At 39.9% G+C, this 26,326-nt stretch overlaps 1 protein-coding gene and 1 long non-coding RNA gene across 5 annotated transcripts in view; one reads left to right on the forward strand and one right to left on the reverse strand.

Moving 5' to 3' along the window:
* The window catches only part of CHRM3 (cholinergic receptor muscarinic 3), a 516,421-nt gene that overhangs the window by 30,053 nt on the left and 460,042 nt on the right, over nt 1–26,326 (forward strand). The gene's annotated exons all lie outside the window — the stretch shown is intronic.
* Nucleotides 7,301–11,402, reverse strand: LOC128312567 (uncharacterized). Its single transcript, XR_008292020.1, has 3 exons — nt 11,034–11,402; nt 10,464–10,678; nt 7,301–8,532 (listed from the first exon to the last, which is right to left on the reverse strand). It is a non-coding gene; the product is annotated as an uncharacterized LOC128312567 (long non-coding RNA).

Genomic DNA, 26,326 nt, shown 5'->3' on the forward strand with positions numbered 1-26,326 from the left:
AAAAAAAAAACAGGTACGGCAGGTGTGTACTGTTAATCCTCATATTTTTGCATTTAAAAGAAAATCATATGCAATCAAAAAGTTAAAACTCTCATGATTATGATAACTTGTTTATGGAACACTTTGACTAGAATAGCAGCTCTTTACCACATACGCTCAAAGACCACCTGGATTCTACTCATCTGAAGGTATCCATTAACCACTTAGCCTGTGTCTAGGGAGCACCCTGGTGGAGGAGGGTAGAGTCAGAATGAGGAAGAAATACAGTATCAGATCCCAGCTTTTGAGCCATATTTGGGGAAGCCAGGACATTCAGTAAAACTATTTAACAATTATTCAATGTATACTTGAGTGGACTTTTATTGTAAACCAGTGTTACTAAAAGGTAGAGTCCGAAAAGATTATAAAGTAGGATTAAATTGGTAAATTTATAAAAAGCCTCAATCAGAGTGACTGGCACAGGGCAGAAACCCAGTAAGTAGTAGGTTTAAATTTTTTTTTTATTGTTTATTATTTTTGAGAGGGAGACAGAGAGCAAGCAGGGAAGGGGCAGAGAGAGAGGGAGACATAGAATTGGAAGCAGGCTCCAGGCTCTGAGCACTCAGGACAGAGCCCGACGTGGGGCTCAAACTCATAGACCGTGAGATCATGACCTGAGCTGTAGTTGGCCGCCCAACCGACTGAGCCACCCAGGCACCCCTGTAAGTAGTAGGTTTAAAAATTACATATATTACTGTGATTTTTCTCCCCTAAGAAATAGAAAAACATTCAAGAAGAAAGCTTTGTAACTTCAGACCCAATGCCTCTTTCTTTGTGAAACCATATTGAATATCCGGAGACTGTCGACCTATTTCTCCACCATGTATCCACAGATTTCAACCACACCTATATTAGTGCAGTTACACATAGTCTGACAATTGGTGGGGGATCCTGCTGGGTAGAATAGGCATTCCTCAGGGGAGCTGATAAGATCTCGTGTGACCGCATAGTCCGTGTCCTTGTAACACAGGACCCAGAACATGAGAATTCATTAATGAATATTTGTTGAATTAAATAACAGGTTTGAGCTGGGCATGAAGGAAATACTCGATTTTTGTTCATGGCGGGATTTTGTTCATGGTGGTGGGGATGGGTGAAGTCTCTTCAGGAAGGGGAACAATCTTGGGATGCCTGGGTGCCTCAGTTGGTTAAACGTACGACTTTGCTCAGGTCACAATCTCGCGGTTCAAGCCCCAAGTCAGGCTCTGTGCTGACAGCTTGGGGGAGCCTGGAGCCTGCTTTGGATTCTGTGTCTCCTCTCACTACCCCTTTCCCGCTCATGCTCTGAAAATAAATAAACATTAAATAAATAAATAAAATAAACATTAAATAAACATAAAAATAAACATCAAAAAAATAAAAAAGAAAAGAATGGGAACAATCTTTAAAGATGCGGATATTGAAATGAGCATGCCATTTCATTCATTCATTCAACAAACATCTATTAAGCAGCTTTTTGGTGCCAAGCCTCTGAGTAAAAGCAGATACAGCTTCTCCCTGTGGAACATACAGACTAGTGGGAGAGATGGGCATTAATCAAACGGTCATGACAGTAAGTAGACATTTGTAGCTGGGATGAATTCCGCAAAGGAAAGGTACATGGAGCTCTAAGCGTCTGACCTAGTCGCAGAGGACAGAGTGTTAGGTGCAATGTGGTGACAGGAGGAAGGGAGAGGACTCCTACGAAGAGGAGTGTTGCATACACAACATGATGGTCTGAAAGAAGGCTGTGGGCCGGTACAAGGGGGTCAGTGGTGGGGGGAAGGTGTTGGCCTGAAGAAGGCAGTGGGGACCAGATCAGATAGACCTTGTGAGCCACGTTAAGGAGCTTTGACTTTGTTGTAAGAACAGCCCAAACCGCTGAGAAGTCTTAAATCTTGAGTGAGCAGTGAAGGAATGGGAGAAATCATCAGGCTTTCACTTTGGCATTTCGAAGAGCTGACTCTGCCTGTGGCCTGGGTGATACTGTGGGGAAGGGCCAGAGTGGATTCTGGTTGAGGGCCTGGAGGGCTGTTGCACTCCCTTGGAGGCTTGGCCACGAGTGCTTCTGATGGCGACCGCACTTAGGATAGATATACCTTGGGATAAGGAGGGATTAGTAACGTCACTACAAGTGATTTAGGAGTAACAGGAATTAAGGTTGAATAGGTAATACTGAGACAGGTGCTGCAAGCTGAAACCTTAGGTCCAATGGGTCAAACCCAAACCAAATGACCTGTCACATCTCTGCCTTTACCTTTCCTTCATTCTCTCAATCTTTTATTAGGTGAGTCGTTTACATATTCATTCATTCACTCAATAAATACTTATTGTGTGCCTACTGTGTGTGCCACAAACAAAACCATGTACCCTTGCTAACCTCAGTCTCCCTTTGCTCTGTCTCTCAGTTTATTGTAATTTTTCTTACCCAAGTGCAACTCAAGCCTGTTCTCCCGAGACCACTTTGTGGGTCTTCCCAGTTAGAAATAGCAGCTTTTACTCATCTTTCCACCGGGTAGAAACATTGCAGCTCTCGAGCACTAAGGCATTCTGCTTGATCAGTAGTGTGGACAGAGTGCTGCTTTTTCAGATTTGGTTCCTCCCACTGGAACAGAGACCCACAAAATACAGGCACGTGGTAAATGCTTATTCAATCAAGTTAAAATAAACTGAAGAAAACAAAGGAGGGGAGTTTTCCATGAAACGAAATTAAATTTTGTTTAATTTGAACGATGATCATTTAAATCTGGTCGAATGATGATCAGATTCTGATGATATCCCTAACTGTATGTGATATTTTTATTATTTCCCTGGCAAGTGACTGTTAATCCACGTGATTTTTCACGTAGATTCTTCAAACACTCCATTCCATGCAATTGTGTTCTTTCGGAAATCTCTGACGAGTTGGGGAATCTAACCTTCCCTATGTCAGACGTGCCTCTCAGTGTATTCTGGACCAGCTCGTTCCAGCTCAGGAGAGCCCTGTCTGCTGGCTCCTATTTACTGATGTTGCCTTGGTAGCTTGAAATTGGCGGTGATGGCCATATTTTCAGCACGGAAACTGCAAGTGCTACAGATCAGAGCTTTGGCCTTTTCCCTCAGAAAGCTGATTGTGAATTACTTTCTAGCACACCACTGTTTTGCATCCAAAACGCACACACACACAAAAAACAAAGAAAAAAATTATGATTCATGGATTACATTAATTCCGAAACACATGTGTGCTGTGTGTGCGTGTGTGTGTGCGCACGCACGGGCACATACAGATTGAAATGGTTCGGGACTATTTCTAAGGCCTATGGGAAAAGCGAAATTTTGTTATTCTCATGTTCAGTTTGCACCTCACTCATTCACTCACTCAAGCAATGCATTTATTTACTGGAGACTCTAGCAAACAAGGGTCTTTTTCCTCAAATTGATCCCAACCTAGTTGGTGAGAGACGACAGGGATTCCTGTACAATATATTGAGGATGGAATCTGAACTGAAGTAGAAGCCATGCAGTTGAAGAGAAGTAAGAGACTTAAGAACTACGTAGGAGATACAACCAAAAATACTTGATAAAAGGCCAGAGAGAATGAGATGATTGCCAGTTTTCCAGATTATGCAGGTAGGTGGATGGTTGTCTGTCCCCAAAATGAGAATTACAGGGAGAGCAATGGCTTGAAGGGAGATGTGGGTAGGGCAGGCAGAGGTCCTTGAAGGAGATGGATTTAATTTAGGGTGTGTTAATCTGAAGTTATTTTAGAATACCTGGAAGGTGCTTTGAACTATATACTTGGAAATTGGAAAGAGATGGGTGATAGTGATTTAAAGTCATTGCCCTGTGGGCAGTCAAAGCTGAATGAGAATAAGATGGGGTATTAGTCAAGATCCCAACAAGAAACAGAGGTCATGTGCAAATGGGGTAATTAAGGGGAATTCAATGATATGATGGTTCATGGTGGTTATGGGAAGGCTTAAGGAAGCCAACTGGATTGATAAAACACACTGGGACCAGCAACAGAATAGAGCCATTGTCCACATTAGGTCTGGAGAGCCAGAGGGAAGGAGCACTTACCAGAACATGGACAAGTAGAAGCGAAATCTGTAGATATGGCTGTAGGAGGGAAGTGCCTAATAGTATTTATAGCCTTCAGTAGAGGAATTTGGCCCTTGCCAGACTTGGCCCAGCAGGACAACAGGCTGGGGAATACATATTATGACCTCTCTCCCTTCCCACTCTCTGACCTCTGGTCTTCCACTGGCCAAATCCACAGTGAAACCAAAGGGCAAGGAAATGCTTTGAGGCTCTTTAGAGGTCATCTTCCTTGGGCACAGAGCAGGATAGGGAAAGGTATAATGAGATTGTGGACTTGGAATGGTGAGTGGAAGACAACAGGTGAGGTCATCTGAAGAGGCTGGGGCAAGACAGAGCCTTGAGAAGCACCAACATGAAAAGACAGGTAAGAAGGAGGAGCCTGAGTAAGGGCATCAAGGGCTAGATGGAAACCGAAGGGGACGGGTGGGGTGGTTTTGCTGGAAGGAAGGAGAACGTTGCAAGAAGGAGGAAACCATCAACACTGTCATATACAGGAGAAAAATCTAATAACAAAACTCCAGAGAGTGTCCACCAAATTAGTCATTGAGGGTCCTTGGTGACTCTTGTGACTTCACATTGATGTGCACAAACGAGGTTATGAAATTGGTGGTGGCCACAAGAACATATTTGTAAAATTCGGCACCGTGGTTCTTGCATCAAACATGAAGAGGATGGAGAGTCCCTTAAGAGTGGGACTGTACCTGTGCCACCTGTGCCCCTGTCTCTCCAAGCATACGCTCTGAAAGATGTGTGAGGGAAGATGGGTAATGATTAGCTTTGGTGCACCAGGATGCTGTGCAAGAAGGGAAGGCAGTGGTAACTGCCAGCAGCAAGAGAGGAGGGGCCTGCCGCTTTCCGAAACCCCCTGGAGTCTGACACGCGTCCTGGAGTGGCAGACACAGTGTTTTCCATTTCAGAAATGGCAGTAGACTATTTCGCACAAGTGATTAGTAGTTCTTGTCTTTGGCACAGTCTGAAGTGGTATTTCAGAATCCAAAATATGACCTGGTTGTGAATTGACAGGGAGTCAGAAATCGTTACATAGAACATGTTAAAGAAGAAAGGCAAAAGTCCTTGTATTTAGTATGAAATGTCAGGAGACTGGCCCTTGGAGGTGTGAGTGAAATGCATATAGGGAACAGCACAGTACAGAGCGAACGTTCCATAAATGTATGTTGAATGGAGCAAAGGAAAACTTGGAGAGATGCTACCAGATTTAGTCATAAGAATACTTGGTAGAGGAAAAGTTCTCATTTTGTATTGTTCGACATCTCACCAAAGGATTAGCCAAAGTAACATTTTCACTATTTGTTTTAAGTTTATTTTTCCTGTTACAAAATATAAATCTGTTAACAGCACAACTACAACAGCAGTTTTAACATGCCAACGTAACCATATTTATCACTTTGAGAAATTTCTTTCTAGATCGTTGTGTTATGTCCTTTTTCTACTTACTGTATACACAGTTATGGATTAACTGCTTCCTGGGTCAGCTTTATATAATGGGGATTCTCCACCTCACTTCTAGTCATCATTTTTAGTGGCAGAAAAATAGCCTATTTGAAAGATACAAGATGGTATTCTTAGTTGTTGTCCTGTTACTGGGTTTTTTTTTTTTTTCACGTTTTTCACTCTTACAAATATATATTATAATGAGGTTTTTGAACCCAGAATTTTACCCACTGACTTTTGGGTTGTTAGGAATTTTTTTTTTTTGGGTTTTCTGAAATCAAATTACTAGGTCCAAGAGCAGAAACATTGTTATGGATCTTGATGCAATTTAGGCAGATTGATATTACTGTTTCTTAAGTTTGCCTTTGAATGAATACATTTTCAGTATCTTTAATATCTAACAACTCCCTAAACTAAGTAAAACCTAGTGGTTTGTGTGTGTAGGCCTGCAGAATGCTTAACGGTGGTAGCTTTCTGTAAGAGGGAAGTTAACAAAAGGACTTAAAACCCTTCATCCCTGAACGCAAGGACGGATACTTATTAAACTGGATTAAATCCAGTGAGTAAATTTTAATACATGATTCTTTTTTTTAATGTTTATTTATTTTTGAGAGAGAGAATGAGAGAGAGAGAGAGAGAGAAAGAGAAAGAGAGAATGAGCATGGGAGAGTCAGAGAGAGGGAGACACAGAATCTGAAGCAGGATCCAGGCTCGGAGCTGTCAGCATAGAGCCCAATGCGGGGCTTGAACTCAGGAGCTGTGAGATCATGACCTGAGCCGAAGTCGGATGCTTAATCAACTGAGCCAGCCGGGTGCCCCATGTTTTAATACATGACTCTTTTTTTTTTTTAAACGTTTTTTTAAATTTATTTTTGAGACAGAGAGAGACACAGCATGAACAGGGGAGGGGCAGAGAGAGAGGGAGACACAGAATCGGAAGCAGGCTCCAGGCTCTGAGCCATCAGCCCAGAGCCCGACGCGGGGCTCGAACTCGCGGACCGCGAGATCGTGACCTGAGCTGAAGTCGGACGTTTAACCGACTGAGCCACCCAGGCGCCCCAATACGTGACTCTTAAGTCATTATCTGTGATTTATTTCAGTCCAATTACCATCTGCTACAGTGCTTTAAACTAGATCAAAAGGCTAGCTGTGACCTACTCATACCCAGTGTAACATATGCTATAAAACTAGGATGTGATTGTTATATACCAGTGCTTACTTAATGTGTTTAACTCTTGCCCCGTGATTTTACACTGCAGAACTCAAGTGGATGGCACATATTTTCTGTGCTTTGCTCTTTTACACTTCTGACAATGTGTTGATTTTTTCATATCTGGTGTTTTTATCTGGTTAGTCTGATTGCATTTTTCTTCTCTTTGCATTTAATTATTTTTCCCCTTCTGTCACTATTTTCTGTTCATCTTCATTATCATGAGTTTTTCTCCTGTAACATCTCAATGGTAATTCCTTTATGTTTTCCCAAACTACCTACACATGCGTTCTGCCTTCTTCATACTTCTTAACTTATTAAACCTTTCATTGCAATTAAATAAAATATGTGCTCAAATGGTATAAAACCACTTGATCAAGTAAATAAACACCCAGACAGTCCTGTAAATATTTCGCACTCTATAAAAATAAGTAAAACCCATAACTTAACACATCTTTTAACTTTTCACTTTTGATTCTAAATTAAGTAAATAAATGCCTAAAATACATATAAGTTTCACCGACTCTCACAAACTACCCCTAAATGCATCTGTTTAAGATGAGTTCAATGTTTATAAATCAGCAGGTATGATTTTCATGTGACTGCTGGATATTTTTCCACTCATTGGCCAAAATAATCAGAAGAAAACCATGTTTAGCTGAATTTTTGGAAAATACTACTATCGATAACTGGCTAAGCATGAAACATGGTAGACTCAATGTTTTAAAATTAAGACTTTTTTTTAGAGCAGTTGTAGGTTAACAGCAAAAGTGGGGAGAAAGATACAGAGATTTCCCATATATCCCCTTGCCCCCAAATATGCATAATCTCCCCCACGATCAACATGTACCCACCAGAGGGGGGTACATTTGTTATAGCTGATGTGACATTGACACATCACTAGCACCCAGTCCATAGTTTATATTATGCTTCACTCTTGGTGTTTACTGTGTATTGTATGTATTTGGACAAATAAAGATGACATGTATTCATCGTTATAGTATCATACTCTATGTGCTCTATCCATTCACCCCTTGTCATGCCCCCACCTCCTGGAAACCACTGGTCTTTTTACTCTCTCCATGTTTTTGCCTTTTCTAGAATGTCCTAGAGATGAAATCGTATAGTACTTATCCACTTCAGGTTGACTTCTTTCACTTAATAATATGCATTTAAGTTTCTCCCATGTCGTTTCGTGCTCTAATAGCTCATGTATTTTTATCGTTGAATAATATTCCATGTCTGGATGGACCACAGCTCACTGATTCATTCAGCTACTGAAGGACAACTTGGTTGCTTCCAGATTTTGACAATCATGACCAAAGCTGTTATAAACATCCATGTCTTCGTGAGGAAATAAATTTTTAGCTCTTTTGGGAAAATTCCATGGAGGTGGGTAAGAGGGAAGAGTATCCTTCATTTGGTAAGAAACCACCAAGCTGTCTTTCCAAGCGGCTGCACCATATTGTGTTCGCACCGGCAGTGAACAAGACTCCCTATTGCTCCACACCTTTGTCAGCATTTGGCATTGTCATTGTACTGGGTTTTGCCCATTATAATCAGTATGTGATGGTAGATATCTCATTATTGTTTGAATTTACACTTCCCTGATGACATGATGTAGAGAGCAGATTCAATTAAAAAAATAATAATTTTTAGGGGCGTCTGGGTGGTTCCGTTGGTTAAGTGTCAGACTCTTGATCTCAGCTCAGGTCTTGATCTCAGGGTCATGAGTTCAAGCCGTGTGTTGGGCTCTGTGCTGGGCATGGAGTCTACTTAAAAAAAGACAAAAAAAACAGGACACAATTTTCATACCTAAAATCATACTGTCTTTTAATCCCCCGTATATAAACATGCACACAGGTAAACATGTACACACACACACACACACACACAATTTCCCCAAATACATATATCAAATGGCTGATAGGAGTTTAACTTTTTGCTGTTTTGGTTTTCTGTTAACATTTTTTTTTTTGCTTGACACGTTGCCTGGTATATTGATTTCTCTATACGTAGATTTTTTGTAATGTAAGAGTTTTCAGAGCCTGAGAAAAAGATAACAGCTAAGAATATCTTTGTTACTTCTAATGTTAAGTGAATAATAGAAAAGTATTTTCAACATTTTGAAAATCATAACATCTGTTAACTTTAGTTGACCTTAGAGCTTCTTGTTTCTTTGTTTTATTTATTTATTTATTTATTTATTTATTTATTTATTTATTGTAATCTCCATTTATTTATTTGTAATCTCTACACCCAGCATGGGACTTGTTGAACCCATGACCCCAAGATCAAGAGTCATATGTTCTACTGATTAAGCCAGCCAGCTGCCCCCCGAAACTGCTTTTAAACCAATCCCTCTGAACCACACATTGTACTACTGTGCCAGACTTTCACTATGAATGATAGAATGTGACCTTCATAATCCTTCCATATTGAAATATCTAATGAAATTAACTCATTTATTCACTGGTGCATGACATATTGATAGGTACCTACTATGCCTATAAAATGCTCTGGGATACAGAAGGAGAAAGATTAATTTACATAATAAATCTATGCAACCTAGTTAATTTTCCCTCTGAAATAAATTTATAAGGAACATAAGGATCACACAACAGTTTTTTGTTCTATCAACCCTCCACAGATTATCAAATCTGCTTCACTGATTTTCATTTTCAGGAAAAGGATTTTTAAGGGCTATAAAATAGCAATTAAAATGCCTGAGGATATAACCGGGCATGCCAAATAATGAAATTAACAAGGTTCAGCGGATCTGCATGACACAGTAGTCTCTTTATCAACAGGGAAATAAATATTATCCCTCAAAGTTACTACATGTGGACTTAGGTTGGAGCAAAATAAACCCAGACAGAGTTCAAGGTCAGGCCCTGGCTTTTGAAGAGAAGACTGACTGTCAGTGTAAATTGCCTGAAGTTCCCTGCCTTTGCCACGCTCTGTAATTTACAGTCAAGGATAGTGTTGGTTACCACTTGAGCGATTCATTTCATTTATTTAGTGCTTAGTAAGTACTGTGAGAGATACAGAGAGGTAGAGAACAGTGTTTGGCATCCTTTGAAGAAACTTTGCCAACAGGAGACCCCCTCCCTCCATTTTAGGGACTTTTGAGATGGGACTCTAGTCCTGAATGACTTCCATTTTGATTTTACTGGGTCTAGAGACTTTCCCCCAAGAGTCAGGAAGTCGCTGCTTTGGGTCAGTCTGCTAGAGTGGTAAAAACTGTACTGTGAGCAGTTATAAAAATCCAGCAAGCCCCCGCTGTAGGGGAGAGCACATGTTTGTCTGTAACCCTCGACACTCCTTCTCTGTAACCATCTCCCTCATCCTTGAAGAATGTGGCTATCACAGTAGTTGTGCATGGGGAACATGCCACCCCAAGATGGCTTGTAGAGGTTGACTGTCAAGGGGGGGAGGGGAGACAGATAAACGACATGTTCCAATTCAAAATCCCATCTGGAAGTGTCTGTTTGGCGATTACCTACTCAGTTTTCATAAGCAGTTTTGTTACCTCCTGGGAAATTCCTGGGAGCATCTTTTATTGGGTGGTAACGTCTCAGGGGCATTCCATTAGCTGGTCTGTGCACATATAATTTGACATGACATTCAGACTCTGTATTTATATCGAAATATATTAATCCTCCTCCTTAGTCACCTGGGTTTCACTTTTGTTTAATCTTACCTAATGAGCTGCTGCTGTGTGGCTGCTGTTTGCTATATGAAGAGTGAGTGGGGAAGATGCTCTGTAGGTAGCTTGTGAGGACAGCTGTCTTTGCACAAGTGGACTAATTGGGGATTACTTATGCTGACCCCACGGTACGTCACCTGTAAGTGCTGTGCTGGGACGTCTGAGCTGTTTCCTTTGAAAAGTTGATTTTGATGTTCATCCTGTGAAAACTGCAATGTGATAAACGACAAGATATGTTTGAAAATAGAATGTATGAAAACCAAGCATGGTATTATTTAATAATCTAGAGAGAAGATTCAGTCTTCTCTGGTACTTCAGAACTGAAGAGAAACCGTCAAATTCAGTCAAATGCATTTTTCTACCCAAAGATAGTAAGTCTGTTAATATTCGATTATCACTTTCTCAGCCAAGTTTATAGGCTCTTTTATTTTCCAATACTGGGGCTTCTTAGGATAGGATTCTTGGTCTTTCTATTAATTCAACAATTATTTATCTGTCTCTGTCCCCTCCTTCATCCCCTCTACCCACCACACTCTGGCCTAAACAAATGTAATTCATCCTCACTTAGACGTTAGCCCTTCAGTCTTTACACATTTCCTCCTCCCCACCCTCAAAACTGGCTTTTGAAGATCACAATCTGATCAAATTGCTTCTTTGTTTGAAATTCTTCAGTGGTTTCCATGAGTTACACTTGAGCCTTGACGCCTGATAACTTTACTTCTCTTACCTCTACACAAGCCTCTCCTTAGTTGGGCAGGCAGTGCCCTGTGATCTCGTAATTCATTCCTTTATGTGCCCTATTTCTTCTACCTAGAAGGCCCTTTCCTGCCTTGTTTGTGTAGCTAATTCCTGCTTCTGTCTCCTAACTTAAGATAAACATCATCTTCACTTGGATATTTCATAGGACTACTCCATCTATATAGAAATAGAATTACTATATAGAAATAGAATGCCCTCTGCATTCCAAGAACATTTTGCGTAGTGCCTGCTATAATTTACCATGTAACACATGGTTTATATGATCTTCTTGTCTGTTTCCTCAGCTATAGAGTGACCTCCTTGAGAGCAGGAACTGTGTCTGATTTACTGCTCTTGTCCCAGCATATCCAGTTCAATGCAACAGATACTGAACACCTACTATATGCTAGGCGCTAAGTGCTTGTAACAACACATCAGTGAGCAAAACAGACATCGCTGCACATACGAATTTCGATTCTAGTGTATAATATTTGCTTGGTATTGAAAGAGAAGGAAAGAGAACAGAGAAAGAAGGAAGGGAGGATGGAAGGATACACAGATTAAATTATGGGATTGGGATCGCTTTGAAAGGAAACAATAATGGGTATTTTGGTTGGGAATTTGAGATTGCCGTCTATCAGTCTGTGGTGTTTCTTAGTGTTTGTTTGTTTGTTTTGTTTTGTTTTCTTTCATGCTCTTTGTTGCTTTAGGACTTCATTATAGGACTCTACTGCCTGTGGAAGACAGTATTGTTCCCATTTCTTTCCTGTTAATAAATGTTAAATGTTTCATAAAACTGGGAGTAGCAAAAATTATATGAACAGTTGCCCAATTAATTTTTTAGAAATAAAAATACTAGTTAATAATGCTCAGTGCTTTTAAGGGTGCAATAAAAGTTTTTCTCACTATTATTGGTGTGATCACCACTTGGTATTATCCCAAAGAAATAGTGAGTAAGTGAATGAATGTATCTGCAACTTTCCTACCAATTAATACCTAAGGTAGGCTAGGCATTTAGAAGTTTCTTATTTATTTTTAGTTAAGTGTCCATACTGTAAAAAATGTGTTCAGTGCTTTCCATGTTTGACAGATAATGTTTAGAAGTAATGAATTCCACCATGTTTATAGACTACGGAGATTTAATTTTGAGCTCAGATGGACCTTTGATTCTCCTAAAAAGCATTTTATGCCTTTATTTTTCAACATTTCCATCGTGTGATAGTTTGCACTGCAGAGGGCTTTATGCAAGGCATGGTTCAGAAGATCACACTTCTCTGCTGAGAATTAACGAGATGTGGTATATTTTTAACGATTTTATTTTTAAGTAATCTCTTTACTCGAGAGCATGGGGCTCGAACTCACAACCCCAAGATCGAGTCACATGCTCTACCGAGTGAGCCAGCCAGGCGCCCTAAGATATGTGGTATTTTTAAAAAATAATTTCGAAAGATACTGTAAATAATAATATTTGACAAATTTTTAAAAAATGAATCTGTGTATGCACATGTTATGTGTATGCTCATGGGCATATAAGAAAGAAAGAGAATTCTTGGCTATTTAGCTTAGTATTCTGAAAGGCAGGGAGGTTGGTTAGGAGGAGTTTTGTTGTTGTTTTTTGTTTTTTGTTTTTTTGACATTGCCCAGCAGTTTGGAAACACATTAATTTCAAATAGCTTGGCGGGTCAGGGCATTTCTAACCTGGAGAGATTGAGGACACAAGCCACGTGGAAGTCGGAGGTCTCGATGTACAGTCGGTCCCCAGCATTCTAGGGCAAGGACTGCACGACGCGAGCCTGTTCTCCTCCCAGTAAACCGAGCTGTGCTTCCAGTGCTGTTCTCACTAGACCATTATGAGATGAATCGGCAGGATGCCCCTGCCTGTTGGCATTGACCGTGGGCAGCCTCTGCCCGTGGCATTGACCGTGGTGTGTGCAATCCCGAGATAACACAGATTTGTTTGTTCCTTTGCATCCACTGCTGCTTTTGTTCATCCATCTCCCCAACCTGTCGGAACCAGCCATGGGTTAGTCACTTGCCCTTATTTTGATCAAAAGTGGGAGAGCTTTATGAATGGCTCTCACATTCGTTAATTGCGCTCAGATACCTTTTCTGGATGCTGTTACTTTGTAACTTTCTGCCTTGAAAGGCTTCCTACTGAGAAACCTCAGAGTGATACACAGTTATTTTTTTAGGGCAAACATATTAATTTTAGTAGCAATGCAGGGTTTTATCTGTATGACTCGTTTGTTTCCCCCGCCCCAGTACCTCTCCCAGATTAAACTTTGCCTTGAGTGTTGCTATTATTCCATCTTTATTGGGAGTTAGGCCTTTGCCTGACCTTTTCTTGTTTGACCTTATCATGAAGTATGCCCCAATGAAGTGACCTCTCATGGGATTTCCAGTTCCAGAACCACACATGAATGCCTCGCTAGACACAACATATCTCACATATAAACTCTTTTGTTTTTTAAATGAGTGGCCTCACACAGTTTACAACCTAGTGGGTAAGGAAAATTTTTATCTCTCTTCCAGTTAAGTAATTGCTAATGCTTGGTCGCGCCCCTTTTAGAGTGTTGAAGTCACATCACAGTCTCTGCTGTGGGATTCTGCTCTGTCTGAATGGCCTTGGGGAACCCCAGGCAGGTAGAGCTTTTCTTACTGGACCTGTGCACCCCATAGCAATGGCAGAAGATGAAAATTGACAAAATAATCCCAAAGGTTCACCAAACAACTCAGGGAATCTGGAAAGGAAATCTGAAACCAGAGACCATCGAGAGTCTGGCTGGTACTAAAAGAATCAGGGGAGGGGCGGAGAGAGAGGGAGAGAGAGAGAATCCCAAGCAGGCTCCCCACTGTCAGTGTGCAGAGCCCAATGTGGGGCTTGAACTCATGAACTGTGAGATCATGACTTGAGCTGAAATCAAGAGTTGAACATTTAGCCGACTGAGCCACCCATGTACCCCAATATTAGCAAAATTTTAAGGTCTTCCTAACGTTCTTAATGTTTTGCCTAGTGTGGAGCTGAGATCTTCCTTGGGCTAATTGAAATGGGGATTGGAAGAATCACAGGGTGAAGGTCACATGGAGAGAAATGGAAGTTCTAACTCTAATAGACCTTAAAGTTCATTAATGACTTCTCGCTCATTGCATTTCTTCTTCGGCAAATGCACGTTACATTTTAAAATAGAACAAAACATGTTTCACGGTATAGTATCTTAAGTACATTTACACTTATTTCTACCCCAGGGTATTTTTTTCTTTTTTTAAAAGAGTTTAATACTAGTTTACTGAATGAATGAAATGGCAAACAATTGTTCAGAGACAAGTCACGAGGGCAGATACCAACAATTATGTTTCTTTTCCCAAATCTTGATTTAGCATCAACAAAGACCTCAGCCTGAAAGCATTGATAGGATGTAGGTAAGTGGAGCCTATTTTTTTAAAGAGGGGAGGCACAGAAATGTACAAAATGGAGCAAAGGTTTTGCATATAAATAATGTTTTAACATAGCAGAGTACCTGCAAGCAATGGGGACAATAAAAAAAGAATTTCTTGTTTGTATTGAATGTCAATTTTATTTAAAAAAAATTTTTTTTAATGTTTATTTATCTTTGAGACAGAGACAGACAGACCATGAAAGGGGGAGGGTCAGAGAGAGAGGGAGACACAGAATCAGAAGCAGGCCCCAGGCTCTGAGCTGTCAGCACAGAGCCCGACGTGGGGCTCGAACTTACGAACCATGAGATCATGACCTGAGCCGAAGTCGGAGGCTCAACCGACTGAGCCACCCAGGCGCCCCAATGTCAATTTTAAATATTATGGGGACTCACTCATGCCTCACAACCCAAGGCAGACTAACTCCATTAAAGGATAGAAACTGAGACTCAGAGAGGTCAAGTGCTTATCCAGCATTACCCAACACTGATGTTAGGTCTACCAGACATCAGGACCTTGGACTCTATGTCAGTGCTCTGGATCTCAGGGGCACACTAAGGTGACGACCTCAAGTTTAGGGTGCCACACAGCAGCAGCAAACTATCTTGACTTTCCCCAGCTCAGCCCAGTTAAAGACTCCGATTCTCGGCAGCAGAAAGGCTCAAATGCCCTCAGCCTTAGGCTACCAAGAATGGAGTCGGGTAGCAATGGAGAGGCCCCAGCCCCATGGGCAGAGGCAGTGTGGGATTTATCTACTACAGTCCTAAGCCCAGACAATCCTAGGTATGTGGTAGTTGCATGGCCACAGAGTATACCCCTGGTCATCCCACCCCTGATATTCATTGCCTTGGCTTCTGTTCCAGCTCCCAGAAACTTGGTCCTGACCAGTCCCATCTCCCCAAGAGATCAGATGAGCTGTTCTCAGAGCACACATAGCACCGGGGATGTCATGTTTCTCTGTGGCCCCCACACCAGGTCCCCAGGGTATTTTCTTAATAGGTAAGGAAGGTATGTTTTCAGCAACTGTAGCCAAAGTCTTGAGATCTGAAACTTTTACGGAAGTTATCTATAAATGGTGCTGATTTTCGACACACACGTAAACACACAGACACATTCAAGTAAGGCTAATTCTGTATGTGACTTCAAACCCATATGCAACTTAAAAATGGAGTCACACTTTATAAGCTAACTAATAAAGGACAAGATTCTGCTTCGATTTGGCCAAGCTAAACATGGCATTCTGCTGCCACATCTTGGCATGTTGACTTTGGTACAGTCTGTTTCTGTTTTATACACCAAAGCTTGTTACATAATCTCCTTCTTGTATATTGTCTATATGACGTGGATTACAGTAAATCTGTCATTACAATAAATTTGGTAGAACTATTGTGTCAGTCACAATAGTGACTCAATATTTGAGATTCGAGAAGCTTTCCTAAGCCACAAAAGCTTTAAGAGACCTCTGCATTAGGAGAGATGATGTTTACTTTTGTAAGTTACAAATCTCTTCTAAAGAACCTTGAGGCTTTCTGATTAAGTATGCGATCTAAGAAAAAAAATAGTTGTTATACAGTATTTTTCAGTAGTGATGTGCTTCTGAAACCTGTTTCAGAATTTTGATATTATCTAAGCAAAAGGTTGCACAAATGTGCCCCAGTCATCAAAGAATAGAAAACCAAACTGATGTAACTTAGAGACTTGGAAGCAAAGAATGTTCCATACAAAATCAAAGTGTAACCCTGACTCTGATGAACATAGTGACCCGCCCCCTCCCCCAACAGATAGTTGTATAAATCGAGCCTAGTTGAATACCCAGGTTCTTAAACAGCAGTACCTTCCCCTGGCAAACGTAGTGTGAAAATTGACAGGTTCTCATAGGTTAATGGCAGTTACTGAAAAGGCACATTTCCCTGGTTAAATTAGCATTTCCACTGAAGGCCACGAGTTAGTACAAGTACAAGTTCGAAACATGCTCCTTGGGTTTACATTGCACTGGAAGTCCTGGGATTTCCTAGGTGGCCAGGTCAAGGTTGTGGCTGTCTTCTGTGACAAGAACATGAATGGCTCTGCTGATGTTAATAATAATAGTAATAATAGCACTTCATAGCTTTTCTATTAAGTCATTCATGGGAAAGGGTAAAGAGTATTGGGGAAAGAGAACTAATATTAGCATCTTTGGTACTTGTGAGGAGGGTAGCTGATGGGAGGCTACAGTCAGCTTCAGACTGCACTGGGAGCAGCGAGAGGACACTAAACACCTGGAAGTCTGTAAGGGCAGTGAAACGGAGAATTCCAAATAGGGTCCAAAGAAGGGTAAGAAAGGGCTTGTTGGACAAATTCTAATTATTGTTAGTTTTTCTTAGAATAATGGAGAAGGCAGTCAACATAGTACAAAAAGTTGATCTTGGAAAGAACACAAGTTGTTAAAACTCCTGAAAATTTGGGCTTCATGGGTTTATTATGATCTATTGTGGTCATTTCTGTGTCACTGTGCCTGGGTCTTTGTACTGAATGGTATAGACTGCTTGTGTCTAGGACACAGAGTGGGGCTGTCTGTGTGGAGAACATTCTGTAGGGAGCAGAAGTCAGTCCTTGTACCTTTCACTAGGGCGTGGCATCAGCCTATTCGATTTTAGGAAATAATGAGCAAAAAGGTGATATCAGGAAGTTTAAAAGACCTCACTTCAGGGCTACGAACCCGGTGGGTTTAGACATTGAGTGTAAAGTGTAGAAGGTAGTTCTTTAAAAAATTACTTTAATGCTGAGCTGTCAACACAGAGCCCGCCATAGAGCCTGAACTCAAACTACAGATCATGACCTGAGCCGAAGTCAGATGCTTAACTGATTGAGCCACCCAGGTGCCCCTAGAAGGTAGTTCTTGAAAGTGAGTCACAAAGAAAAGAAAGAGGGCAGAAGATCAGAAAATCCAACTAGGAAGCTGAACTGCTGACCTTGTACGATGTATGTATCCTGTTTACGAGCAATACTAACGTTAAGCGCATGGCTAACTCTATACTCGGGGGTTCAGTTCCAATTTGGACGGTGGAGAAATATAAGGCGTATTCATCATCAAAGCAATGTTTAGCTCCATCGCTCAGAATATTCCTATCTCCTCATCAATAGCAGTATTTCTTGACTGTATTATTTTTTGTCAGAGAACAGGTCTCAACGCCCTGTTGCTCTTCAACCAATTAACAAATGTATCCTTTACAGGAGTACTAACATGGCACACTAATTAACGGCCCCAGAATTGTACCTAATTAAATAATCCCTTAATCCTTGCCTGGAAACCTGTGATACTAGCTCAGATCTTTGTGGTTCAACTCCATAAACAGCTCAGCCTCCCCTGGGCGGTCGAATTTGCATTTACTGTTCACTTGTGAGGCAGACATTACTCTGGATGGTGTTTTTCTTTGATAGTCTTTTGGCTTCTTAGTACTCCTAGTGTCAACAGTTAAATTCGTAAACCAGCAGATTGAGGCCAGAAACAGAAAAATAAGCAAAGTAAACTCTCCTGATAATGGTTCTTAACTGGTGGAAGGCTTCACACAGTTTTCCAGAAGTATTGATTATTATTTTAAGCATGTGTCATCAATTGCTGATGAATAGATCTGAAATGGGAACAAAAAGGTGAAAGAACATTTATAACTGGAAAAGTTCACGTTAGAGCTGTTGGCTCTTGGGCAAGTTAAGCAAAAGTAAGACAAACAGGGGCGCCTGGGTGGCTCAGTGGGTTAAGCGTCCGACTTCAGCTCAGGTCATGATCTCACATTCTGTGAGTTTGAGCCCGTGTCGGGCTCTGTGCTGACAGCTCAGAGCCTGAAGCCCGCTTCAGATTCTGTGTCTCCCCCTCTCTCTGCCCTTCCCCTGCTCATGCTCTGTCTCTCTCTGTCTCAAAAATAAATAAAAACATTAATTTTTTTTTTAAAAAACGTAAGTCAAAACAGAAAAGCAAACAAAACACAACTGTTACCTAAATTGGAGCAAGTTGCATGACTTTCTGTGTCTTTTTTTTTTAAGTTTCTTTATATAGTTTGAGAGACAGCGCAAGAGAGCATGGGGGAGGGGCAGAGAGAGGGAGAGAGAGAATCCCAAGTGAGCTCTGCACTGTCAGCACACAGCCCGACGTGGGGCTTGAACTGATGAACCGGGAAATCGTGACCTGAGCCAAAGTCGGACACTCAACCGAGCCACCCTGCTGCCCCATTGAGGGTCCTTTCAAATAAGTCCTTCAGAGAAACTAGGGGAAGGCTTTCCCAGGTGGTTAAAGCTTTTGTTTATTTTTCACAGTTGCAGCTAATAATTTTCAGTCAAACAGAATTCTTCAGATTGTGCCATGACCAATTTGTTTCGAAAGCCGCTTGTGTGTTTAAGAATTCATACACTTGTCATTAGTTGAACTCTTGCTGCCTGTTGCCGTGTACAGATGAAGAATCTTAAAATCCTTGATAACAAATAAATGTTTTTAACAGAAATTAAGAAGTTAAGAAAATTACAGATAGATCATTCTTCTTAGCATAAAAATTCTGTTTGAATTTTACTGTATACCCAGAAGGAGACAGCCCGTATATTAATCGCCAAAGGGCATATAAGTAGGTTGTCTCCGGTCCTTCCTTTCAGCTAGCAGGGGTTGAATATCAAGTTGTCTCAGATTATATTTAGCATTAAAAACAAGTAATGCTAGTTCTTGATGAATGCATGGATAGAGACTTTTTTTTTCTTTTTGTGTTCTTGAGGTTAACGAATTTTTCAGGTTGAGAGATTATGAACTGTCTTGGAAACAAATGTGTGGGGCACACACCGGTTGTATTTCCTTACCCGTCAGGGGTAACCTGAGCAGAAATGGGGAATGTGGCTCGGACCCTGTAAGATGGCCCTAACAGCCTGCTCTCACTGTTGGCTTTTGCTCTGATTACAGAAGAAGAAAAAGAAAAAATAGAAGCAGGGAACTTTTTAAAGTTAATCAAACCTACAACAGGTTTTATTTTTTTAGTTTAGAAAGGGACCAGAAGTGGCAGAGACTTAAACTTTCTCCCACGGCCAGCAGGCATGGGAAGAGAAAATCAGAATGCTTTTTTTTATACTTAGAACCTGTGTCGTTTCTTTCCTGGTGAGTTCTGTGTGCTACTTGCCTTTTCTCCCTGGCAATAGGTATATGTGTTGTTATTATGCACAAATCCTTGGGCTATGGTTTTGTCGAGTCTGAGGTTCTCAAAAGTGTGTTTACAAATAAGGATAAAACTATCAATTTTAATTGAGCCACCAATCTTTAACATTTTCATTTGATTGTACAGAGTATTACTTCTTGATGGTTTCATGTGGTTAATTTACTGTGATATAACACAGCTTATTTTATTTCATTTAATAGTGAATTACAAAAGCCTGAGGTCATTGCTGTCACGTATAAAGATATTTTAGAATGAATTCACAGTATTCTTCCACCCCCATGTGTGACTTGCAGTTTTTGGTGTTCAGAGAGGATGAAAGTCATTTATGGAATAGGCCTGTATTTGAGGAATAATCTGATGATTGTATAATTTGTCACGAGTCATGTGTCCTAATATGGTGTTAAAGTGAATATCTCGTACTGAAGTCTTCTGCAGTTTACTAAAGAAAGCTGATTTTGTAGGGCTACGAACATAAAATTGATATCGGTTTTTCTAAACAAATAATTATGAGAACATCAAATCTGGGGGAAAAATTGCCGATGGACTGCAGTTATGGAAGCACAAATGGAATTGCAAAGATCATATCAACGTGTCTGAGAAGAAAACCTGCTGTTAGGATAAGATTTTTCCGGCTGTTTAAGGTGACCGTCACGTTGAAAGCTGCCTACAATAAATCCAGAGTATTTTTTTAGAAAGTACTTACTTTAGTGAAGAATCTGAAGAAATGCTTACAAAGTGAAAAATGTGAAGAAAAATATTTTTCTTTGTTTGAGCATTAGTCATTGTAATATTTTGACTCATCAGAGGCTAGATACATGCAAAATTGCTTGAGTGAAAGAAGCTTCAGTCATCACAGAGAATTCGGGAGAGACTAAAAGAAGGTTCACTTAAACCTTTGTGGAGGTCTTCCTGTCCTCCTATTACTTGAGCTCTCTTGTGGGACATATGTGTTCTATATTTTATAGTTGTCAAAACCCTCCTCCACTTATTGTGTTATGTAACGCCTACCAAAAAATAGCTTGTGTGGAATTTGCTTTTAATAATTGCAATTGTGACCTTGAATACTAAGAGCCAGGCATCACACGAGGCATGTCTTCTGTTTTCTCCAGTTCTTAGGAGAATCCTTCAAGCTATTTATCAGCATTCTTGCTTTACTGATGAGTAAAGTTTCCTCAGGCTGGTTATGGGTCTTCCTCAAGAGTCACACACTTTGTATGTACTGATGAAAATACGAAAGCCCGTTATTTTCTTACTCCACTTGGTTGCTCTCTATGTGTATCAAATTGTTGTCTCTTTTTAAAAAAAGAAGAAAATAAGATCTAAAAGAGTTAAATGACACTCTGTCAATTTCCTCTCTCTCTCTCTCTCTCTCTCTCTCTCTCTCTCTCTCTCCTGGGTACAATGGGTCCCACAAAGATAAACAAGGAATTTTACAATATGATAGGAGAGACAGGCATTTTCTATACAACTGAAATAAAAATAATGTTTTAGATTAATTGAGGAGTATAAAAATTACTAAGGATTTATAGACGATAAAGCACTTAATTTGTGCTGGAAAGAATACGAAAGAAAGGCTTCATTAGAGGCCCTGCTGTAGGAGCCGGGATTTGAAAGGTGGGTAGAAAAAGAACGTTGTCAGGGAGAGAGGTCAGGGGCGAGGAACAGATGGGAAAGGAAAAATGGAATACTGGAAAAGGAGATTGAAACTAGATCATAGAAGACCTGGAGTGTCTTCAATTTGGTTGATTTCAGAGAATTTGAGGGAAAAAGTCAATTGGATGATGCAATTAGAATTATAACTCTGAATATATATACATGTGTATATATATTTTTTTTTTCTTGGAGAAAAACACAGATCAAAGGGAGCAGAGAATATTGCATATTTCCCAGTGGCCTCCAGGAGTGATGGGATCTAAGAGAGAGAAAGGAAGGAAGGGAAGCTCGCCAAGATGGAAGGATTGGATTTGATGGATATTTGTTTGATGATTATTTACCTGTAGGGGCAGGTGGAAAGAGAAAGGACGAGAGTGGTACTGAGGTCTCTGGCATTAGTGAGAGGGAGGACAGAAGGTTTGGAAGGTTAAGGGCGATCAGTGATGCGTTTTGTGCAGCAGACCAGCAGATTTAGCAGTAAGGAGATGATGGACACTGGAGGCAGTGTCTTCACAAATGGAAATCGGATTGCAGTGTTGAAGAGCATGTGAAAGTTGGGGAAGTTGAACTGTATAGTCATGAAATAATTATTTTTCAGAAATTTGTCTAGCTTGGCAGAGGAGAAGGAATGACAACCTGGGTAATGCTAGCTGATCTGACAATGATGTTGATGATAATGGCTAAATGTTATAGAGTTCTTCCAGGTGCCTGGCATTGCCTTAAGTACTGTCCCATTTACTCTCCATAGCAACCTCATGAAGGAGACGGCATTATTTTCTTTCTACTGATGAAGGAAAGAAGATGCCGGAAACTCAGTGGAGTGCGATCATCCATATGACAGACATGTTTCTAAGACTAAAGCATCTGAGCTTTAAGTGTGAGAAAGTGCATTCACAGCAGAAGCTGTGGCACTTTGTACACACCTTTATTTTATAGTTGCTAGTGGGCAGTGCAGCCATCATCCAAGACACAGGATGGAGGTAGAAGTTTGACAAGGGTTCTCTAATGGCCCTTCATTAGAAGAGCAGGCTCTTAGAGGTGGATTTCAGTTTCTTTCTAAAATTGTTATATAAGTGTGGTTAAGACTAGAAACTTTAATGCATCGTGGAGTTAGTATTTATAAACATGATTGGAACAGTGCTTAAAAAGTCAAATTACATTAGCTGGTGTTATTACCATCCTTGCCCATCCATCCATCCATTCATCCATCTATAAAATCAGGAAATATGGAGTTTTATCTACTGGATACTGGGGAACTCAGAGATGAAAGAAAGAGCCTGCCAGAAACAGTCCAGTGGGGGGAGGAATGTAGAACAGCCATCTACAGGGTACTGATCCATTAAAAAAAAAATTGAGTTAATTACCAAACATCTTAAGTGGCAAACACTCTCTAAGCCTTGAAGACAGAAAAAAATAACAACGACAAATAGAATTGAATGCTTTCATGTTTATAACCTTTATGCAATATAAGAAATCTCATTTGGAGCTGATTAAGCTGTGAATGTAACTTGTAGCAAAATAAAAGGAAACTGTATTTAGTATATAATGTCAGTTAAACTGTTAGGAAATTAGTAGACAGCTCACAGATTAGTGATCAATGTGGATAGCCAGCCATTTGCTAAAGAGTCATCAACACATCTAAACAAGAACAAAAATACTACATCTTAAACAGCAATCAGAGAAATGTAAGTTAAAGTCATTATGACCTAACTTTTCCTTTGCAGACTAGACACAAAATTTTAAGACATTTTCAGTGACTGTCAATGTGCAGTAAAATGAGCTCACTCATGCATTACCAATGAGAGTATAAATGGTGCAATCCCTTCAAAAAACAGCCTGGCAATGTATAAGTCTGAATGGACCATTCTAGTGAAATATAATAAAGTATGGTGAGAGCAGTGTGCATCTAAATTTCAGCGTATTTAAAGTAGGAGAAGACTGGAATCATCTAAATGTTCATTTAGACAGGGGGAGTGACTAGGTACCAGTGGTTCTAAGGGGCCTTTTAGAAGGATGTTAGTAATGTTGTTTAACACCATGGAAATCGCCCACATAACGATAATGAATAAGTAAAGAAAAAGCAGGTCACAAAAATTATGTACGTAAAAATATGGTCATTAAAAACGGAGAGAGGATCTATTTTTGTGGTTGTATTGGGTCTTGGGGCACAGGTCTATAAGTGACTTTTTTCGGGTTTTCCACATTTTACAAATTATGTTTAATTAGAATCTAGTTTATGAGTATGTATGCATGCAATCATTTTCATCACCAGATTAACATTAATTAGTATTTTAAAATATTCACTGAATGATTTCCATTTGATTTTTTAGGATGACTTGTAAGTTAGATAAGGCTGGCAATATATTTTAGAGATTAAACAAGAAGATTTCATGACTGCCCAATACTGAAAATATTATTTTGGAAAAAGTCTTAAGAATCTTTATACAAAAAAAAAAAAGATGTGGAAGGAAAAGATAAAGTAAAAGTAGTTTTCTAAGTTAGTTTCTAGATATATTTCCTTACAATATTCTAAGAATTTGGGGCCAGAGAGAAGGAAGGTCAGAGAGGAGTTCTGGAGGGAAAAAATTGCATGCATTTTTTTTCTTTGAAAGCAGCTAAGTGCCAGGAAAACACAACAAAACAAAATTTACAAATGCTTTGCATTAGACCAGGAGCTTTGTGTCCAAGCAGAAGGGCCTTAAAATTGGAATCTGTTTATTGAGATGACATTATTGGAGTTGACAGTGTGAATTAGAGTGTTTTTCTTGGCATCCTGCACTCCTTTTAATATACTCTTGTTTTTTCACTGGGTTTGGTGCGCCATCATTCAATGCTGGACCCAACCCACCACTTTGTTCTTGAAAAAAAGTGGCAGTTCCGGTCATATCTGGATTCCAGTCCGGATTTTGCTATTCTACCATTACAAGGTCCTGGGCAAATGAAGCTCTCTAAGGCCCTGTGTCCTTGTGTTTAAACTGAAGAAGGTGCCTTGAAAAGTGATTTGGGGGGACAAAATGAAATGACATGGAGTAAGATTTAGCAAAGCATTCACCACATAATACACGTTCAAGAAATGGATCTTTCCTAAAGCAGCCACTGGCTACTCTGTTCTTGGTTCTGAAAGATGGATGTGATGTTTCTATGTAATTCACTTGCTAGATCAAAGTCGTAGGCATTTTAGTCAAAGCATTCACTTTAATTTAAAAATTAAATTACACATAGAGTAATATGTTTAGTAAATTATTAATAGGTTGGAGCCTAGCAGGTATTTCATTAAAGGATATCTCAAATTTAGTGAATCAAAGGTAATTGATTTTTAGAACTTGAACACTTTATCAAGTTTGTAACAAATACTGAGCCCAATTTTACCTCATACAAGAAAAGGTTACCTAAGTTGTCTACAAAGGAAATAAATGTTCCTTTATAAACATTCAAAATGATATACTCACAGATTTCTTTGTCATGATTAATATATCACTTTTGTTACAAGATAATTTTAAAAGAAGACAGAGGCATTAGTAATACTTAATACTATAAAACGCCCAAATAATGTTATTAGAGGCAAATCTTTATTTTTTTTCAACCTGCTTACCACTCAGCTAAACCATGAAAGAGATACTAAAGGATAGACTAGTTTTTAAAAAAACCCAGACCAAAATTCTCTATGGATCAATATCAGGAATTTAGGGTCTTTCTAGTCTTAAAATACTCTGTGAGTCTTTAATATCACAAATTATAAAGTTGAGGAATATCCAATCCTTTTCAACTACAGGATGAACGCTGACCCTTCTATTTGATTTTTTAACACAACGGCTCTGTTTATTATAACCGTTTGTTACCATAAAAGTATAAACTGAAAGGTAGCAATGATGGGTGAGTGTAATATATTACATTAAATAAACTTGTCCTGCGCGCAGTACATGGAAAGTTCTGTTTACATTACAGGAAGCTGTTTTCTGCTGCATTTACAATTCTGCTGGGCAAATAAATTAAGAGAGCTTATGACAGCTCAATTTAGTTTATCTGGTCAACCCCCAAAGACATTATTAGTATAATTTTAGCATATTTAACTTTATATAGGTATTTTATAATGCAATCTCAACCATCTTTTTTTTTTTTAAGGAAAGGATGTTTTCGCTGATGATGTAGAAAAAGAGAGCAAAAAAAATAAAATTGCTGCACAAAAACCTGAACAATACAATTCAACATACAGAATCCTTGCAGAGGAGGTGAATATAAAGGTCATTATATGAGCTTGAAGGAGATTTTAAAAACAGAAAGACGTGTAATGTATTAAAATAATATTTTTTCATACTCCTTCCTACAGGTTGATCTAGGGTTCAATGTTTAGGCCCAAGATAGAAGTGAAGGAGTTGGAGGGCATATGGCGTGGAATTTTGCGGATAGCTCCAGGTGCTCTTCTGTAGTCATTTAAAAACATTTTTTTTAATGTTTATTTATTTTTGAGACAGAGAGAGACAGAGCATGAACAGGGGAGGGTCAGAGAGAGAGGGAGACACAGAATACAAAGCAGGCTCCAGGCTCTGGGCTGTCAGCACAGAACCCGACACGGGGCTCGAATCCACAGACTGTGAGATCATGACCTGAGCGGAAGTCGGACGCTCAACCGACTGAGCCACCCAGGCCCCCCCTTTTGTAGTAATTTAAAAAAAATTTTTTAAATGTTTATTTATTTTTTGGGGAGGGGAGGGGCAGAGATAGAGGGCGCCACAGAATCCAAAGCAGGTTTCAGGCTCTGAGTTGTCAGGACAGAGCCCAAAGTGGGGCTCAAACCCACAAACCGTAAATGGGATCTTGACCTGAGCTGAGGTCAGTTGCTTAACCGACTGAGCCACCCAGGTT

Source organism: Acinonyx jubatus, chromosome D2 (assembly GCF_027475565.1).
Source record: "Acinonyx jubatus isolate Ajub_Pintada_27869175 chromosome D2, VMU_Ajub_asm_v1.0, whole genome shotgun sequence".
NCBI lineage: Eukaryota > Metazoa > Chordata > Mammalia > Carnivora > Felidae > Acinonyx > Acinonyx jubatus.